The sequence below is a fragment of the Lissotriton vulgaris genome, chromosome 10 (genome assembly GCF_964263255.1).
Source record: "Lissotriton vulgaris chromosome 10, aLisVul1.2, whole genome shotgun sequence".
NCBI lineage: Eukaryota > Metazoa > Chordata > Amphibia > Caudata > Salamandridae > Lissotriton > Lissotriton vulgaris.
Window position 1 is genome coordinate 14545707 of NC_141698.1, and position 21207 is coordinate 14566913.

The 21207-nt window shown below is 51.4% G+C and overlaps 1 protein-coding gene across 2 annotated transcripts in view; it reads left to right on the plus strand.

Moving 5' to 3' along the window:
* Window positions 1-564: 564 nt before the first annotated feature.
* The window catches only part of PLXNB3 (plexin B3), a 297888-nt gene continuing 277245 nt past the window's right edge, over window positions 565-21207 (plus strand). Inside the window, exon 1 of one of the 2 annotated variants that reach the window (XM_086940225.1) lies at window positions 565-803. The gene's annotated coding sequence lies outside the window, so the exon portion shown is untranslated. The remainder of the gene's footprint in view (window positions 804-21207) is intronic. The other variant, XM_086940224.1, reaches the window with a different exon arrangement.

Below are 21207 nucleotides of genomic sequence, written 5' to 3' on the forward strand. Positions count from 1 at the left end.
CCCAGAGAACAATGGATTGTTTTATTTGAAAAGACAACACGCATCTGAACAAACCTGCTTGTTTTTCTTGTATTTGCACAGTGCTTGTCTTCCTAGTCCTGCCAATTAGGTACTTGGTTTTGCATTGTCTCTGTGCCCAGGCTGTGTGTCTGTGCAGCAGCAGGGTGTGTGCCACTGGCAGGGTGAGGCCTGTCCTTGAGGGAAGGGGCGGGGCTTGTGTGTTCACACCTGGTCAGGTGTGGGAGGCGGCGCCGCCAGCAGAGGGCAGCACAGCTCTCTTCTCAGGCTTGCTTGTTCATACCTGGTCAGGTACAGGAGCTGCAGTCCCCGCTGCCACCACAAGAGGGTAGCAAAGCTCGGTCCTCAGGGTCGTTCACACCTGGCCAGGTACAGGAGGCGGCGCCCTGCAGTCCCCGCCGCCGCCAGCAGAGGGCAGCACAGCTCCCTCCTCATCCTCCTCCCTGGGGGCAGGATCAGGCTGTCCCGGGAGAGGAGGAGGGTCCGGGCCCTGGTCTGGCTCGGTGCATTGTGGGCTGGAGAGTGGGAGGCGATCCCGAGAGCAACAGGCGGGAGCAGAGAGGCGAGCAGCACAAGAGCACCGGTGCGTCTGAGGGCAGCCGAGCCCGGAGGAGAGAGCCAAGCCCGGCCGGAGCTGCACAAGAGCAGCGGCGCGTCTGTGGGCAGCCGAGCCCGGGAGTAGAGAGCTCAAGAACCAGGGCGTGGCGGCTCTTCAGCACTCGTGGAGGGATCCTGGAGTGGAGGGACCCTGGGCAGAGAGCGGGGCCCGGAGGAGGGAAGTGCAGGTAAGAGCCTCTCCCGGGCGGAGCCTGCGCCTCGACGTGTGCTCCTCGGCCCCCTGCACCTCAGTCCTCCTCGTGCTCCTGCCCTACTGCCTCCTCGTGCTCCTGCCCCTCCTCCTTCCCCAGAGTCTCTTCGTGCCCCTGCGCCCTAAAAGTACCCCCTTGATAGCCCCGTGTCCCAGCCCTGAGCTGCTCCTGCGCCCCCATGCCTCCCGAGTGCCCCTCTGTCTCCACTGTCCTCTTGATACCCCGGCCTCTGTAAGTCTGTCCCTGAGGCCACCTCTCTGAACCCCCTCCCCGACTTTCTTTGAAGTCAGTTTCTGATTTCCTCCAACGCCTCACCTCGTAATGCCAAGTACCTCAACCCCCGGGTCCCTGCCACCTGTGTCTGATGGGTGCCCTTGTTAATCCATTGTCGTGCCACATTTCTTCCTCCTCCTTGTGATACCCTTGTTACCTCACCCCTGGCCCTTGTATCACAGGTCTGCCTCCTATGTTATACCCTTGTTACCTCACCCCCTGGTCCTTGTATCACAGGTCTGTCTCCTGTGTGTTATACCCTTGTTACCTCACCCCTGGTCCTTGTATCACAGGTCTGCCTCCTGTGTGTTATACCCTTGTTACCTCACCCCCTGGTCCTTGTATCACAGGTCTGCCTCCTGTGTGTGATACCCTTGTTACCTCACCCCTGGTCCTTGTATCACAGGTCTGCCTCCTGTGTGTTATACCCTTGTTACCTCACCCCCTGGTCCTTGTATCACAGGTCTGCCTCCTGTGTGTGATACCCTTGTTACCTCACCCCTGGTCCTTGTATCACAGGTCTGCCTCCTGTGTGTTATACCCTTGTTACCTCACCCCTGGTCCCTGTATCACAGGTCTGCCTCCTGTGTGTGATACCCTTGTTACCTCACCCCTGGTCCTTGTATCACAGGTCTGCCTCCTGTGTGTTATACCCTTGTTACCTCACCCCCTGGTCCTTGTATCACAGGTCTTCCTCCTGTGTGTGATACCCTTGTTACCTCACCCCTGGTCCTTGTATCACAGGTCTGCCTCCTGTGTGTTATACCCTTGTTACCTCACCCCCTGGTCCTTGTATCACAGGTCTGCCTCCTGTGTGTGATACCCTTGTTACCTCACCCCCTGGTCCTTGTATCACAGGTCTGCCTCCTGTGTGTGATACCCTTGTTACCTCACCCCTGGTCCTTGTATCACAGGTCTGCCTCCTGTGTGTTATACCCTTGTTACCCCACCCACTGGTTTGTTGTTATAGAACTACTGTTTGTCCATATGATCTTGTGGTTAAGTTAGCAGCCTTGAATCTCAAGAAGTGGGTTCGAATCCCAGCGCCAACTCTTGATTGAAACTGTGTGATTCTGTGGAAAACATGTACCTGCTGCAATGCTATAAATGTGTATAATGCAGTTGTGCGATTATAAAAAAAAAGTGCAGTGTAATCCTTTTCTTATTGTAAAAATTCTTGAATCCTGCTCCCCCCCCCCCCCCCCCCCCCCAATAATGGTGTTTATTTATGTTTGCAATTTTATATAGCGCTGACTTGGCCCCAAGGCATCATGGCGCTTTACACAGCAAGCAGGTGAAAAGGGAAACAGCGGGCTACATTAATAGTAATTCAACTCAGACGGTCACTTCGGTGGGAGTAATCTCTAGAGCAGTTTAAGGAAATGGGCAGAGAAAATACAGTTAAAGCATCGATGAAGGTGGTGGGGTGGCATAGCGAGGGCGGGTCAGGCCGAAGGGTACCAGTGGGTGCCAGGGCGGGAGGCGGAGGGTTCTAGATTCTCGTGACACTTCCAGAGAGACTGGCTCCTGTCCCGTGCTCGACTGAAGGTGGGGGTTCCAGCAGCAGGGATTGGCCATTTCTGGAACCCCTGTTTGCTCCAGAGAGTTTCAGTTTCTCCTTATCGCCCCTGGGCTAAGTTAGCGCTGTATACATGTTATATTCATTCATTCATTCACTCAGGTAGGATGGTGAGGAGTAGAGCGGCGCCCTGTGTGCAGTACACGTGGTTTTGAGTTGGGTCCCCTTCAGTGGGAGCCATTCCGGGTTCGCAGGGGTGATGTGGGCACACTTATTGAGATCTAACGCACAGTGCCTGCTGCATGCAGCGTTGCCCTCAGCGAGTCTTGGTGACTTTGGGAATGCCTGAGAGGGGGGCAGCTCCGTACTCTAGTCTGGAGACGCCCCCACTGTTGTGAGGTCTTGTTCCGGGGTCAGTTGTCTGATGCCCCAAAGCTGCTGGAGTTGTCTGTGAGGCTTGAGATGCTTGTCCAGGGTGATGCCCAGTGGTCTGGCACTCTGGACAGTGGCGGGCAGCCCTCCAGGGCAGCTGGGCCTGCCATCCATTCTTGTACTGGAGTTTTTTGCTTTCGAAGGTATGATCAAAAACTCTGTTTTGGTTGGGTTGAGTTTTAAATGGAGGTTGGACTTCCAGTTTTGAATCTTTGAGAGAGTTTTTGAAAGCAGGGCAATGTCTTCCGGAGCTGAGATTTTCAAGCATATTCGGGTTTTATCGACGTAAAAGTGGAAGAGAATCCCAGAGTATCTGAGAATCACACACTGATGTTTTTAGGTAGAGCTTTAAGAGGGTGGGGGAGAGGATGGAACCTGGGGGGACCCCTCGGTGAACGCTGACTGGTCTCGAGTGAGTTGCCCATTTTCACAATCTGGGAATGGCTGGATGGGTATGAGGAGAACCAGTTGAGGACTCTGCCTCCACGTCCCATGCGAAGTTCAAGAGCTTGAAGGCGTTCCAGATGGTTGACAGTATCCAAGGCGGCGGATACACCCAGGAGGCGGGAGTAAGGCTTCCAATTAAAGAGTTCCAGAGGTAACCAGCATACGTCAGGGTCGCTGCATTCCCAAGGTTGGCCAAGAGCCTCAACCCACCTCGGCCCCCCCTGCACCCTTAGAAGAGCATCTTTGCCACCCCGCCGGGGGTCCCTCCCAGCCTAACTGGCCGGGGTTCCTCAGCTAATGCGCCGGGAGTCCCTCCTAGACTACCCGCCGGGGGTCCCTCCTAGACTACCCGCCGGGGGTCCCTCAGCTAATGCGCCGGGGGTCCCTCCCAGCCTACCCACCGGGGGTCCCTCAGCGAATGCACCGGGGGTCCCTCCCAGCCTACCCGCCCAGGGTCTCTGCAGCCCAGATCCCCTCCTTAACATGTCACAGTAGCCTGGGGTCCTGGCTGCCACCGACAGCCAGGACCCCCGTGCTCTCTGTGCCACTGGAATCAAGCTATCCTGGCTGACGAGGGCTGAAAGCCCGGAACCGGTCCCAGGATGCTTGTTTCCAGTCCATATAGGACCTGGCCTGGCATTTCGGGCTGGACTGATCCCATTGGGCGCAGGGTCAAGACTGACTTGCATATGGCTGGGTCCAAACTGGAATGGCATGGTGAGCAACAAAACGATGGATTTAGGCCCAGATCTCTGTACTGGGGTGAATGTATGACTTTGTTCTGCATTCTGTCCATCAATTGTTCATTTTGCATTAGCACTCCTAGTGCGTACATTCCCCAGGCTCGAATTTTGCGTTATGTTAGATGTACTTGTAGCGCATGGCTGCCCCAACATCGGGGCGTCCCAGCGCTGGCGCACGGGCAACCAGGGAAAGTGATGCTTGACAGATGGAAAGACAGCCAGGTATAGTCTGTACAGTCATAACACCCCTTCACATTCATGTCTCAAAAAGCCCAGCACCCCCGCATGTATGTCAGTTCCACACCCCCTTACCTGAATGCCTCACAGCCCCAGACCCCTCGCATGCACCCCCCCCCCCCCATTCACAGCCCCCTCATATGCATGCCCCACAGTCCCAGCCCCCTCCTGTACCTGCCCCCGAGTGCCCACCACAGCTATGCCCTTGTTCAAGCCCCATGAGATGCCCTCCTCCTCCCCACCCCCGGGCATCTCGCGTTCCTTCTCTTGTTTACTTCACCCCAAGGACGTGTTTTGTGCCCTTTGTTTGAGCGAGATTAAGACAAACCGAGCAGAGCACAGAATTCAAACAGCGCCTTAGCACAGGCTTCTCGGCACTTTGGGCAAACACTGGCTGTGGTTGAGGGGGTTAAAGGTCTTGCCTTATCACTGAGGGTTAGGGGGGGCCTCGTCACCTTCGCGGGACCACGGACAGTACAGAAGACTAGAATCCAAAGGATGACGTGTTACAGATAAGGTCATATGTACGAACATATGTTTCCATAGACACAGACTGGGTAACGCCCTTTAATTCATCTGGCCCGTAATATCATTCCGTCCACCTGAAGTTCAGTTTTGCTAGTGGTTGTTTTTGAAACGTCAGGTGAAATACACAAGTGCTGGTACGAGATGGTGCAGCTTCTAGGCGCTGTGGGTGTTCAGTATGTGAGGTGGGTGGTCACTGCGTGCTGTTCAGAGAGTTTGCGTTTGGGGTCCCAGTGCAGGGGCGTGGCTACCATTGGTGCAGCGGGTGCAGTGACACCCGGGCCCCGAGGGGACCACTCAACCCTGACTTATTACTGTATGTTATCATTCCAACGGCAGCCAGGGACCACCGCGCACTGGCTCCGCTACTGACCCAGTCAGTGCCCACCCTTGGCAGCTGAGTGGTGCTCGGGGAGGCGGTCGTGCCATCCCTCGTGGGGCCCCCACTCCCTCAGACTGATGTCACCCTTCCATACTCCTTCACCTACACACCTTTCGCCCTCCCTGTTCCACCCATAAGTACCCTCCTGCCGGACACCCCCACCCTCTCGCCCCTTCTACCCTGGCCGCCCTCGAGGTGGTTGTCTGCCCCATTCTGTCTCTGATCTGTCGCAAACTCTTCGTCGGTCATGTTCTTCAGGGCATAGTACTTTCCTGCCAAGTCTGAATGCTGCATTATTATATACTTTTTCTATGGCTCTTTTAACCCATAGGAATCCCCACGTGTACATCGAGTAAACGTATTCACATAACATGTAAAGCGCTTTGATACCGTTGGGCCCAGGCAGCGCTATGTAAAACTCAAATATCCTTTGAACTACCCGGGGAGGGGCAGTGTGAAATGTCTGGAGATCGAAAGAAGTCTTAGCAGAGGTGGAGGATCGGGGCTTTGGGAGGGGCAGTGATGTCACTTCCGGTCCCTCTTTCCCACCTCCCCTTCCCAGAGGTATGTTGTTTGTGTCTGGTGCCTGCCACGCCCCTCCACCTGTCTCCCACGCAGGACCGTCATCAGGGCGTGAGGTCTGTGTTTACATCCTGTGACCAGGTACACCCCCTGCTGCCGCGCCCGGGCGGATGGAGGGGCCTTTCCTGGTGACAGGTGTCTGCCATTGGCAAAGCCCACAGGTCTGGTCTTGGCGAACCGCAGGGAGGGCGATTTGTCTCCTATTTTTTGTGAAACATACGCCATAAAGATAATGACGAAGGAACCCTGCCCCCCCCCCCTCCCACCGCCACCTGACGTGGCAGCTGAACGCCCCCCGAATGTCATTGCCCCACTCCCATCATTGCGACAGAGCACGGGTGCGTGTGAGCAGCGCCGGGATTCGAACTTAGAAAGAAGCCCTTTGTCTTTCATGATCGTCATCTGAAAGAATCCCTCTGATCAGTCGAGAGAAACGAGCCATTGACTCTGAGCTGCTGTGAGCAGAACACATGGCTTAGGCACAGGAACGAGATTTAAAAATGGAAAGTAAAAAAGCATTGGCAAAATAAGTTTGGGCCGCAATCCCCTTCACATGTCGGATGTGACCCACTTTCTGAGTCCCAAAAGGAGACATGTCTATAAAAGAGACCCCAACGCTGCTTTTCCAAGTAGTTTACGAGTGACCACAGAACGGTGGTCGAGGGAAGGATGCCCCCCCCCCCCCTTGCATCGTTAATCCATCACCAGAAGCCATGCCTGGGTCACCTCTCACTCAGAGTACAAGCTCTGGGTAACTGCAGCTCTCTAAAGTCACGTCAAGGCAGGACCACTCAGATTATACGGTAGTGTTGCTGCGGCGTTTTTCACATAATTATGGTTCTGCCGCATTTGCCACATAATCCATCACCTGATGCACAATCTGCAGATTTTAGCAAACAAAAAAAATTCTAACTCTAACGGTCCAACAGTTACTGAAACCTAGCGACGTGTTGCCACGCAGAGGAAGGCCCTTTGCAAAGGTTGACGGGTCACCTTTCCATTGCTTATTCCTAAATGTGGGTGTTAAACTGGCACTAATGAGGTGCAGCCAATGCCCACAGACTGTTACCAAGTTGAAAAACCACCGAATAATTTTGTCAACCCTGCCACATACTTTGTCCGTCTCCTGGGCATAATTCCAGTGGCCCTGACTAAAGCCCCCCTGCATTGTGGTCTGTAAAACAGTTAATGGACCTGTGAAAGGGGCTAGTGTTCTATAGCTCCAGGGCGTGCCTCGAAGCCTTCCTTCAGGGTGCTTCGTTTGTCGGGGGGTTGGGGTTGACCTGCTCTGACCTTGGTGTCGTGTGAGCCCCCAGTTATGCCTGTCTCTTTCTTCAGGCGCTGGTATGCGCCATTAGGGTTTGCAGGGGCTGCAACCAGGCTTGGAGAGGGAGCCCCCTTGAAGGGGCGGTCCGTGAGTTCATAGGGTTAGGGGTTTGAGGGTCTGTGGATCTGGTCTCTTGTTGAGACGGCTGGTGGTTGAAGGATGCCACCGCAGGCTGCGGTGCTGTGAGGATGGAGGCAAGGACGGCCATGCCAGCATCTCTAGGTGTGAGAGGACCACGGTCCAGAGGAGGGCTCGGAGGTCATGCTGCCACAGGTGTCTTTAGGGCCGAGCCCAGCAGCCCGGGGTTGGTCACCATGTTGTCTTCATAGCAGAGATAGCCGAGCCCAGCAGCCCGGGGTTGGTCACCATGTTGTCTTCATAGCAGAGATAGCCGAGCCCAGCAGCCCGGGGTTGGTCACCATGTTGTCTTCATAGCAGAGATAGCCGAGCCCAGCAGCCTGGGGTTGGTCACCATGTTGTCTTCATAGCAGAGATAGCCGAGCCCAGCAGCCCGGGGTTGGTCACCATGTTGTCTTCATAGCAGAGAGCCGAGCCCAGCAGCCCGGGGTTGGTCACCATGTTGTCTTCATAGCAGAGATAGCCGAGCCCAGCAGCCCGGGGTTGGTCACCATGTTGTCTTCATAGCAGAGAGCCGAGCCCAGCAGCCCGGGGTTGGTCACCATGTTGTCTTCATAGCAGAGATAGCCGAGCCCAGCAGCCTGGGGTTGGTCACCATGTTGTCTTCATAGCAGTGATAGCCGAGCCCAGCAGCCTGGGGTTGGTCACCATGTTGTCTTCATAGCAGAGATAGCCGAGCCCAGCAGCCAAGGGTTGGTTACCACGCTATCTTCATTGCGGAGAGAGCCGAGCCCAGCAGCCCAAGGTTGTTCACCATGTTGTCTTCATAGCAGCAAGAGCTGAGCTGCGCAGCCCAAGGTTGTTCACCATGTTGTCTTCATAGCAGCAAGAGCCGAGCTGCGCAGCCCAGGGTTGGTCACCATGTTGTCTTCATAGCAGCAAGAGCTGAGCTGCGCAGCCCAAGGTTGGTCACCATGTTGTTGTCCGAGCAGAGAGAGACGAGCCCTGTAAAAAAACAGCCATCTCTAACGAATGCCCAGGCTGTTTGGCGCAAGAGGCCTCTAATTCCCAATATCGATAGTTACCAGAATAAAGAGGCAGGCACTGGGAAGCAAGAACAGGTTTATTGCTACAGAGGAGAACACGTCAGGTCTGACACAAGGGATGTCTTCAGGAGGTGTTCTAACAACTTCTTCGCTGCTCCCCTTTTTATACAATTTACAGTAACTTTATTGGTGGTCAAACATCCTAGGAATTCCCACCCCCAGCAGGTTCTCAAAGTCCCAACAGTTTGTCGTCCCCCACCCAGGTCTTAATTAGTGATTGATATCTCGCAGCAGGACATTCCGACAGGATCTGTAAATGTGTATGATCGGTCATATCTAAGGGTTATGCAAGTGATAAGATCAAGCATTTCTGTTCCTGCAACAAGTCCTGCTGTGTGGGGGCAATAAACTACGTCCACAGGGCTTGGTTTACAGCCTGGGACTGGATCGAGTGGCCAGGTGCAGTTGTGGGTTATCAGAAGGGTCTGGAGGATGAAAGGACAAACGTGTTTAGGGCGGGAAGTGGCTTCAGGGTCTTCTCACGAGGACAAGGTTTTATGACCTTAGTGCATTTGGTCATGCTGAATCAGGGCACCGGGGATGGTTGCGAGGTCAGGGTGAATCGTGGGTGACTTGCAAATCGCAAGATGGCCGCAGCACCTAAAATGGATGCCGTTTACGTGCGGATAATGGCTCTTGTTAGGCAAGATGGCGCCGGTGATGTTCACGTTTGTAAACTGCGATTTAACAGCCCAGCAGCCTGGGGTTGGTCACCATGTTGTTGTCCGAGCAGAGAGAGCAGAGCTCAGCAGCCTGGGGTTGGTCACCATGTTGTTGTCCGAGCAGAGAGAGCAGAGCTCAGCAGCCCGGGGTTGGTCACCATGTTGTCTTCATAGCAGAAAGAACTTACCCGGCAAGCTGTGGGTTGGTCACCATGTTGTTTTAATAGCAAAGAGATCCAAGCCCAGCAGCCCGGGGTTGGTCACCATGTTGTCTTCATAGCAGCAAGAGCTTCCCCGGCCAGCCCGGGGTTGGTCACCATGTTGTTATAATAGCAGAGAGATACCAGCCATGGGTTAGTCACCATGATGTCTTTGCAAAGAGATCCCAGCCCAGCAGCCTGGGGTTGGTCACCATTTTGTCTTCAGAGAGTCGGGCCCAGCAGCTCTGGTTGGTCACCAAGCTCTCTTCATAGCCGAGAGCGCCAAGCCCAGCAGCCTGGGGTTGGTCACCATGTTGTCTTCATAGCCGAGAGAGCAGAGCCCAGCAGCCTGGGGTTGGTCACCATGTTGTCTTCATAGCAGAGAGAGCCGAGCCCCAGCAGCCCGGGGTTGGTCACAATGTTGTCTTCATAGCAGAGAGCAGAGCGCAGCAGCCTGGGGTTGATCACCATGCTCTCTTCATGGCAGAGATATCCGAGCCCAGCAGCCCGGGGTTGGTCACCATGTTGTCTTCATAGCAGAGAGAGCTCATCCTAGCAGCCCGGGGTTGGTCACCATGTTGTCTTCATAGCAGCAAGAGCCGAGGCCTAGCCGCATGTGGTTGTTCACCATGTTGTCTTTAGAGGGCGGTACTTGTTGGGGAGAGCCTTGGCACTCCCCATCAGCTGGTGTGCATCCACCCCAGGTCATGTCCCAGGGACATGCCCGCAGGTGGCAGCGCCCAGCGCTGCTGCAGATGAGGGCACATTCTGCTTCTGTTTGGTTTAGGCCCAGACTTGGCACCGCAGCCCCAGTCCTGGACGAGAGGAAGCTGATGAAGGCAAAAATGTGAAATGCACTTTATGTTGTCGACTCCTGGCCCTGTTGACTCCGAGCTGGGCCAGGATCAAGGGGATTACTGGTGGTCACGAGGTGGAGGGACCACTGCCAGGAAGGTCACTGAATATAGCAAATATCACCCATGCCTTCTGCTGACCAACCTAACCGCCTCCCCTCAGACCTCGCTGCCTTCTCATGTCCATGTGCCCTAACTGTGCAAAGTCTGCAAACGTGACACGGCAGAGTGTGTAAAACTTTATTTACAAGTCTCATGGCCGTGCAGGACGCTTGGAGAGAGACCCACTCTAAAAGGAGAAGCTCCAGGTGTGCCAAAGCCTCTGTTGGTTCACTGTTGTCACACGCCCCTCTGTTGATTCACTGATGCCAGGCACCCTCTATTGATTTACTATTGTCGGGCGTCCCTCTATTGGTTCACTATTGTCGGGCGTCCCTCTATTGGTTCACTATTGTCGGGCGTCCCTCTATTGGTTCACTATTGTCGGGCGTCCCTCTATTGGTTCACTATTGTCGGGCGTCCCTCTATTCGTTCACTATTGTCAGGCGTCCCTCTATTGTTTCACTATTGTCGGGCGTCCCTCTGGTGATTCACTATTGCCAGCCGTCCCTCTGGTGACTCCCTTTTTCCAGCCGTCCCTCTGATTCACGATTGTCAGGAGTCCCTCTGGTGATTCACTATTGTCGGGCGTCACTCTGGTGATTCACTATTGTCAGCCGTCCCTCTGGTGACTCCCTTTTACCAGCCGTCCCTCTGATTCACTATTGTCAGGCGCCCCTCTGTTGATTCACTATTGTCAGGCGTCCCTCTATTGGTTCACTATTGTCGGGCGTCCCTCTATTGGTTCACTATTGTCGGGCGTCCCTCTATTGGTTCACTATTGTCGGGCGTCCCTCTATTCGTTCACTATTGTCAGGTGTCCCTCTATTGGTTCACTATTGTCAGGCGTCCCTCTATTGGTTCACTATTGTCGGCCGTCCCTCTGTTGGTTCACTATTGTCAGGCGTCCCTCTATTGGATCACTATTGTCGGGCGTCCCTCTGTTGGTTCACTATTGTCAGGCGTCCCTCTATTGGTTCACTATTGTCAGGCGTCCCTCTATTGGTTCACTATTGTCAGGCGTCCCTCTATTGGTTCACTATTGTCAGGAGTCCCTCTATTGGTTCACTATTGTCAGGCGTCCCTCTGTTGGTTCACTATTGTCAGGCGTCCCTCTGTTGGTTCACTATTGTCAGGCGTCCCTCTGTTGGTTCACTATTGTCAGGCGTCCCTCTATTCGTTTACTATTGTCAGGCGTCCCTCTGGTTATTCACTATTGTCAGGCGCCCCTCTGGTGACTCACTATTGTCAGGCGCCCCTCTGGTGACTCACTATTGTCAGGCGCCCCTCTGGTGACTCACTATTGTCAGGCGCCCCTCTGGTGACTCACTATTGTCAGGCGCCCCTCTGGTGACTCACTATTGAACCTCTTTATTTTAGAGCGAGAGGAAACTGAACTTATGAAATTTACTGTGAGAAGGAATTTCACACTGAAAACTGTTCCAGGTCCAGAACCCTACCTGATACTTGTAAACAACTCTTTCCACCGTTTTCTTTTAATTAGATTTCGGTTGAATTTAATTTACTTTTTATTGGGCTCATACTATAGATGGGAGACCCTGGAAAATAATAAACCTTGTGATTGTGATAACTTCTCACCCCAGGACACCTTACATTTTATCATGTTCTGTGATCACTATGATAAAATCAGAAGGAAATATCTTGTCCCCATCCTTAGAGAGGCCCGCTTCTTACACGTGAGGCCAGCCCTCTTATTCCTGCAACTTTTGCACAATGCACACGTCACCTTTCATGTAGCAAGTTTTTAGTAGCAGGAGTACGCATCAATAAAAAGCGCAGAAAATGTAATAATGGATTGATTATAAACGAAATTTTTTAAAGGCAACTGTTCTTAAGAATTTAACTCTCACAAGAAAATAGATTTAGCGATGTTTTATATATTTTAAATGTACCTTTTTATCCTTTTCCATTGTATATAGGAATTGCTTGCGCTCAAGTCACTTTACATTCAGCTGCTATGATCTATGAATCACTATGTATATATTATGTAAATATTTTCCCTGTGTTATTTAACTTTTCTGTATGTGTAACCTTTGAAATGTATCCTGTGTCTTTTTATGATTTTTTAAAAATCGAATAAAAGTGATTGACTGACTGACTGACTGACTCACTATTGTCGGGCGTCCCTCTGATTCACTCTAGCCATCAACATTTATTTGCAACTCTTTTTAAGGTCTCCTATGTTGAGTGTATAAATATCTCCGAGTGAGAAAGATGCATGATTTATCATAAATATGAAATGCACTGCTCTGCAGAGCCGTTTTTAGAGTAAAGAGGTGGATATAATGCGTCTTTCCCTGTCGCATAATTGAATCAAAGGTACCACATGATTTTCTGGCCCACTGCCGCATAATGTCGGTGCTCCTGTGTGCTGTCCACGGCTCGGAGATGGTACTTTTAGCCCAATGGGCACAAAGACTCATCCTTTTAACTGTGCCTGTACTGTGTGTAGAACATACATTACTCGTCTCAGGCTTGGTTTATTGCTGTTTGCACTTGATCTGTTCTGTGCGCCCCTGTGTATGTAAATATATAGGGAACTTACAAACGTTTCATCAGAATAGGTCCAGAGGGGACCCGGAAGTGGCTGCTTCACTTCCGTTAATCCGGGGGTCATTTAAAAAGCAGTTTATTCCTAAAAGTAAAGAGGCCGGAGCAGACCACAACTTAACATGATATATTAGTGCCCCCCCCCCCACCCAACCTCCGATTGGCTGATGGTGCATTCCATTTGGTCTGCCTAGGCAGGCAGACCCAATGGAATGCACTGGAATGCATCCAATGGAATGCACCGAACCTCACCAGGGATCTAGAACAGGGCGCTACACTCCAGAGCTGGAACCAGCGTTAGCTCACCAGGGATCTAGAACAGGGCGCTACACTCCGGAACTTGAACCAGCGCTAGCTCACCAGGGATCTAGAACAGGGCGCTATACTCCAGAACTGGAACCAGTGCTAGCTCACCAGAGATCGAGAACAGGGCACTATACTCCAGAATTGGAAACAGTGCTAGCTCACTAGGGATCCTGAACAGGGCGCTACACTCCAGAACTGGAACCAGTGCTATCTCACCAAGGCTCCAGTGCAGGGCACTTTACTTCAGATAAGGACTCCAGAGCTGGAACCAGTGCCAGCACACCAGAGATCTAGAACAGGGCGCTATACTCCAGAACTGGAACCAGTGCTAGCTCACCAGGGATCTAGAACAGGGCGCTATACTCCAGAACTGAAACCAGTGCTAGCTCACCAGGGATCTAGAACAGGGCGCTACACTCCAGGACTGGAACCAGTGCTAGCTCACCAGGTCTCTAGAACAGGGCACTACACTCCAGAACTGGAACCAGTGCTAGCTCACCAGGGATCTAGAACAGGGTGCTATACTCCAGAACTGGACTCGGTACTCTGTGGGAAGTCTCCAGAGCTGAGCCGTGGTCTGCATGTGGCCTCTAGACCCGGGTTCAGTACTCCAGAACTGGAACCAGCTCTGGCACGTCAGGGCTCCAGAGCAGGACACAATCGGCAGCAGAGAACTGTCTCCACATCAACCTGTTGGAGTTGTGGCCATTTTCCTGCAGCCCGCAAAGGAGGGCTGGTCCAGGTCCTCACAGACCACACCCCTGCAATGTGCTTTTGCAGCAAGGCAGGACACAATTGGGTCGACATCAGTGGATTTTCCTGTCGTTCACTATCTTGCAGGATCTTTAAACGCCGGGGCGGACAAACTGAGCCGGCGACACCTAGCCGACCACGAATGGCTGACGCGCCCAGACGTGGCGAGGGGCGTCTTCCACCAATGAAAAGGAAGCCACCTCTGAGAACACGCAATGTCAGCACTTTTCCACACAGGAGTTTCCCAGAAGCCGCTCGCTCTGAGATGCGTTCTGCCTAGGGTGGGGCACAGGGCTCCTGTATGCTTCTTGCCGCTACCCCTCCTACCCAGAATTCTGCAGATCAGGGACGACTTGGCCCGAGCCATCCTGGTAGTTCTGGTTTGATCCAGGAGAGTGCTGTACCCAGAATGTCCGTGCATTGGCACCCGTCCTCCCATCCGGCTGCGGCTTTGCGAGGATGGGAGGACGACTACGAGTGGTGTGGCTCACTGGTTAGAGGCGGCAGACCCGGAAGCAGAGAACGGCCCGGGACCAGGGTTCAATTCCCGACGCGGCAGGGTCGTGGACCAGGATCAGCAGCGTGATAATTCTCGCCTTGGTGCCTACTCTAACCAGGGATCACACTCGGCAACTCTGGGCATTAGCTTGCCTCATCTCTACAACGGCCCCCCACATTCGCCGGGGATGCCTGGTTTCACCTTGGAGATACCCAGTACGGACCATCTCACAGGGATAGCCAGGACGGGTTCCCCAGCGTTCTACAGCGCCACGACGCCTCAGGACAGCAGTGCGCTTTACAAGACACATACATTTACATGTTCTGTTGCAGCAGCAGGGCAAGGTTTTGCACCCTGGCCGTCCCAATCTACTTCTCCATGCATCAAGACAGAGTGGCAGCATTTGACTGCATTCGTTCTCCCTCCCAGAGTGGTGAATTTCATCTCCATGTCCAGGCGCCCTTCGACAAAGTCTGTTTATGCCAAAGGCTGGGGCAAGTTAGTGGCTGGGTGTAGCACCTGTAGTATAGGCCCATTGCAGGCCACACTGTCTGATGCATGGTTGTTTGTTTTGAGTTTGGCCCAACACAGAATTGCAGTGGGTGTGGTTGAACGTGATCTGTTGGCCCTCCTCAGCTTTTTTTGCATTTATCGGACTAACTGTCCTTCAGATCGCCTGTGATTTCTTACGTCTGATCCACGTTTCCTCCTAAAACCTTCATAATGCCACAATGGGACCTCAATTTTGTCCTTACTTTTTATATGTGTACTGCTTTTGAGCCATCACTCAGCTGTTCACTGTCTCCTCACCCTGAAGATGGTGTTTCTCATTGCGATAACTTCCGCTCGTTGTGTGAATGGGCTTCAAACTCTGTCTTTTTGGACTATAGTGGTGGGAGCCCGAGCGGAATTCCCACCAACGGTGGTGACTCCCTCTGATGTTAGACAGTCCATCACACAGCCAACTTTGTTTGCACCATCTCACCCCACGAATGAGGGGAGACTCTATAGTTCGGACCCTAGAAGAGCACCGATCTTTTACATCGATCATACCAGAGGCCTTCGGGTGAATGATCAGCTCTTTGTTGGTTTCTCCGAGACGAAGCAAGGTAATGCAGAGCCGAATCCACTTTATCTCCGTTGATTGTCCTCTGCGTTGGACACGAAGCAGCCTCCAGAAGGACGTTCCACCAGGGCCAAGACTGCTACCACTGCGTTGGCACATGGAGTACCTGTTCTTGATATAGGTCGGGCTGTGAAGTGGGCATCCTTGCCCGTTTACAAAGTATTCTTGCCTTCCTGGTTCAGTCCGACGGGAAGGGTGTTTTTGGTTGTTCGGTCCTGGATAACGTTTTGGTCAGTCGTTCCACTGATCCGGAACCAGGGGAGCGTCTGCTTTGGTTTCTGTTCCAAAGACGAGGGATCTGTGGTTAGAAGCCTCTATCAGAAGAACAAGTAACTTACCTTCGGTAACCCTCCCTCGTGCGGATCCTCTATCCAGCTGCAGAGTCCGCACCCACCTCCCCTTTTGTGGAATGGCCTCTTTTAAAAGGTCCCAAATTGCAGGTTTGCTCCAGGCATGAATAATTCGATTTGAGTTCTGTATGCACGGGTATGGATAGTGCTGTCAGGGCGCATAGGGGGTGCTTATATGCAGTCCTGGCCGTCACTTCGGGGCGGTGTAGAGTCTGTGCCGAGCCGTTGGACAACAGGGACTGTGCTAAAAAATATTCTGGATCCAGGTGAGTGCCTGGGAATAATCCTAAAATGAGGCATCCATAGTTAGGTCCACCAGAAAGAGCGTTATCAAAGGTAAGTAGCTTATACGAAGCCTGCAAGACCAGCACCCCCATATGGTGCAGAGAAGCTCTGTATCTTTGATGGTTCTCGGCACACCCGCAGCCAGGACACTATCCGACTGCAGACTAAAGCACAGGAGCACAGGCCTTCTCCAGCGGTGCACCTATTATATAAAACAATACCCCCCACCCCTATTTCACTCGCCAATCAAATTTCCCGTTGCTGCAGGTAGCTCCTTCTGGTAAGGGGCCTCCTCTTCCTGACAGTCTCTGATTGGCTGAGAGTGAGTGGGGCTTCTAGATCCAGGCATGGATGAGTGAGTCAATGAGTAAACAAACATGGCAGCGGCGCTCTGCGCTTCTGGCAGCAGTCGCTGCCACATACTTGTGGCGTGAGCCCTTGCACAAGAGGTGGTGTGCGTGGGAATGATCAAAGCTCGCGGTGGCGGCCGGGAGGGAGGGCGAGGGATCCTAGCCTCACCTCAGACACCAGTGACCAGCCCTATTGTCCGTGAGTCACGTCACACCACTGTGACTGAGGAGCATTCATGGTCACAGGAAGTGGTGGCTGAGGGCAAGCCCTGGGGTGATGCATTCCGGCCACATGACGGTACCTGCTGCTGTAAAACGAGCATTGGCAAAGCCAATAGGTCTTGCCTATTGGCTATCCCGTTGCATTTTGTTAATACTGTACAGCCTCGGCAAAAATGACAATGGTGTACAGCAGAAGGAAAAACAAAAAAAGGTGCCATAACTCGGGCATGTCATTTTTCAGACGCGGCCACCTCATTCAGTGGAGGAAGGCACCTACAGGACGCGGGCCCTTGATCACATGACACGTTAGGGAGGGTTATCCGGATATTTAAAGTGGCAGTGCAAAAATAATTACAACAACGTCATCATAGACATAATAAAAATATCTAATGGAGTTCGTTTGACATTTTAAAACCATATCGTTCTAAAATCACATAAATCTGTTTACAAACATTGATTCATTATAGTTGTAAACTTAACTTAACCGATGAATGCGTTTGAAATTAATTCTAAAATAGAGTTAAATGCAATATCTGGTCGGGTCTCTTGAACCACAATTACAGTGTTCGGTGCATAATTGTAAAATACAGTATTACATATGCACACAACAAATGTTGACTTATTGGCACCAATGATTTATGTTCATGCGAATTCCATAATACTATTAATTCCCATTGGGCAGTCTCATGATAACGCTGTCCATTAATAAATGTGCCCAAAAGTGCAGATTAATAAAATAGTGCAACCTATATGCTAGAGCAAAATATAGTGAATAATGTGCGACAAATGCTAAAAAGATTGAATTCATTTCATTTTCACATATTTAAAAAGCGACATGCTAAGAAACACCATTACTAGTATAAGGTCCAAAAATCGAACCTATTTCAGCGTAAGACCTATATGTTGAATTTGAACCCAGAGTATGCATACATTTTGGGAAATCACTTCTATTATTGAAGTAAAGAATACAGACACGTATGAAAATCCTCGCTAGCATTTAAACCTGTAGGTTGTTTACCATCTAGGTTCAAAATATAGTGTGTTTCCAATCTGCGAAGCATCCCTTCTCTATTGCCCCCCCTCCTGAGAGGCATGACTGCAAAAATTGCATAATATTTCAGAAGGTTCAAATCTCTCTTATGGCAGTCATTAAAGTGTCTGGCGACTGGGTAAGTTTCGTCGCAGTTGGTAATTGCCCTCATATGCTGGAGCACCCTTTTATGTACCGGGAGCTTTGTGCTCCCCACATATCTTAAAGGGCAAGGGGACTCCAAAACAAACGGCAAACCCCGTTTTGCAGGTCAAATATTTTGAAATTGGAGTCTTATGATCTGAAAAGGCTGTTGCGTACGATGTCATGTTCACGCCATATCTACAAGCTTTACAGGAAGCGCACTTAAAAACCCCTGTGCGTGAGCTTAGCCAGTTAGGCTTAGCCAAGACTTCCGGACTACTGCTCACCAGACCGTTTTCCATAGATAAAGCCTTCCTGTAGGTGATTGTGGGAGAGGTATAAGATCCCATTTTAAGGCTGGGATCATTGTTGATTAGAGCCCAATGTTTTCCCATGATTTTTCGAATTATATGATGTCGTTTGCTGAAAGTTGAGATTAAACGTATGTGTTCAGGTTTAGGAGTGGGGCTGCTTGTTTCCTTCATCCCTTTAGTAGTAAGTGCCTCCTCTCTGGTTAAAGCTGCCGTTCTCACTATTGCTGCTTTGATAACTCTATCTGAGTAGCCTCTAGCCAAAAAGCGTAATTGACAGGCCTCCTGAGCATCCCTCGCATCTTCCTGTCTGCTACAAATACGCTTGATGCGTAGCATCTCCCCATAGGGGGTGCTATAAATAAGGTGTTTGGGGTGATGGCTCGAGGCGTGCAGTAGGGTGTTACCTGCTCTGGCTTTACGATGTAACTTGGTTTGAATAGTATTATTCTCTATGTAAACTTCCACATCTAAGAAGTTCACTGAGGAGGTACTTGAATGAGAGGTAACATGCAGGTTCAAGGCATTCTCATTCAGTTCCTCTATAAAAGAAACTGCCAACCTTTCTTCCCCTTTCCAGATAATAAATAAATCATCTATATACCTGAAAAGGCTCACTACATGGTCACGAAGGGTTTCAGAATGTGTGACTCCAAGGATCTGCTTCTGCCATGGTCCCATGTGTAAACACGCATAACTAGGGGAGCAGCAGGATCCCATCGCCACACCTCTAGTTTGTTGGAAACACATCTGCTGAATCATGAAGAAATTATTTCGTAAGCATATCTCCATCATGCTAACCAGCATTGTGTTATCCTCCTTATAAAGCGTCATCATATGCCTAATTAGGCTTCTCTCAATGAGTCTGCATGTTGCTTGCTGGGGGATGTAGTCCGTAATAACACCACAGATGGACGGTCAAAATGCTTGAATTCACCGACTGAAGTGTTTTGCCCATACTATTAAACGCTGATTGGGGAAAGGCGAACCTGCTCTGAGTGCTGTTCGTATTTTGGACACACCCCTTGGAGCAAATATATATGATCAGTTTTATTCATAAAGAGAATGGGAAGGCAACAATTTGCCGGCTACCTTGGAATAAAATAGGGGTGGGAGGGGATGGAGAAGCAGGTTTTGTAAATGGGTGGAAAGGGGCGGGGGAATGGTTGCGGAGAACCACTTGGGGGTGGGTGAAGAAAAGAGGGCAGAGAGGCAAAACAAGAAGGGAAAACATGGGGTCAAAGGGAGAAGATGCAACACAAAAAGGTGATGGACGGAATAGATCTGGGTTGAATCCATGGTTATTTTGCTCACCACGCCACCCCAGTTCAGACATGGCCATAAGGGAGAAGCACAAGTGTGAACGCAACATGAAGCGTACAGGGGAACAGACGCACACAGATGAGAGAGAGAGAGAGAGAGAGAGAGAGAGAAACATGGAGCATGATTTGCTAGAAGCATACAAGGGAGAGACAGCTGGAAAACACAAGCACTCTCATGGACTGCTTAAGCAAAAAGAAAAAAGTAGTTCCCTGAACATGAGCGGTGAAAGGACCGCAATAAAGCGGTTATGGGAGAGGGAATGGACAAACACAAGATGGACAAAGCAAGCCATTGAACCAGAATCAAGCCTAACAAACGACAATAGAGCCAACCAGCGGGAAGTAATGTGCTGCTTTGAGCCCTGGTAAATTCTTGGCATGTCTTTTGCAACTAAACGGATTGTGCGATCTGGCCAGGGTGGCTTTCTCGGTTATAGAACTGTCTGGACTGAGTGTCTGCTCAGTGGTAAGGTGAGTCCCAGGTGCAGGGCCTAATTGTTGGGGTCGGACTGGGACGGAAAATAGGCCCAGCACCAAAATGAAGGTGGCCCCCATTAAAGAATCAGGTTGGTAAAGAGTGACCCCTGTTTGCAAAGTGTGTAGTTTTTAACTTCTAAATATGCACTCTTTAAGTGTTTTACAAGGTATGAAAGGCTGCCTGGGTTTGAGCTGGCAGCAGGCAATGTTTATGTTAATATCATGGAAATCAACCGTAAAAACTGGGCCAGCAGACCATAAATCAGGCCCACCAGTGGTCCACGCTCTGACCGGTCAGACCAGCCCTCCAGGGTCTGCCTCATTGCCTTATAGGCCAGTCTGACCTTGTTGGTTTATCGCACCCTCTGCCCTACCAGCGCCCACTTGAGAAAGTGGTGCAGGGTTACTCCCACATTTTAATACTCGGCAGTGTCCTTTGGAATGGCAGAATGTCATGACCGCTTCTCCCTGCATACCCTCACACCGTGAAGTACCTTGGCGTATAGTCCGGGCCACCGAAATGATGCAATTCTATGGCAGCTTTGAACAAAATTATAGGTTTGCCACAATTGCTACCAAATCCTGCTGTGTATTTGATCATTTTTGCCACCGACACTTTTGTTGTCCAATCCTGACTGTCTTACCCTAGGGGTCAGAGGTCACCCCCCTCAGCAGCTATAGGGAGTTAGCTAATGGTTCTGTTCCACTGACTCATTTTACTGGGTTAGTTCTTCATTCCACTGCTTGTGTTGGGCCGTAACATCTCCCGTACGCCTCAGTGGGAGGCGGTCGAAGCACACCCTCGGGGTCCTGATGTCACGATGAAGCCCTGGCTCTGCGCTCCACTCTTCAACAGGTGGGTCCTTCATGTTTGTCTGAGGTGTTGTCTGTCAGGCAGAGCTGCTGACCGTGCACAGTCTGTACTGCACGGAGACCTGTATTTACACCTCTGGTTGAGGTCGAAGGCGTGCGCCGCAAGTGCTGACGTCCTAAGCAAATTAGCAATTTCCTGTTTACTGCGCATCTGTACTTGAATGGCAGAGTGACCACAGTCTGCTACAGCATGCCGCAGCATGCCAATCTGCATTCAAGGCAGGAGGGCAGCCTCCTCTTTGGGCACGAGCAGGCTTTCCTTGAAGGGCGCATCAGTGCAACCTCTCCTCACGCA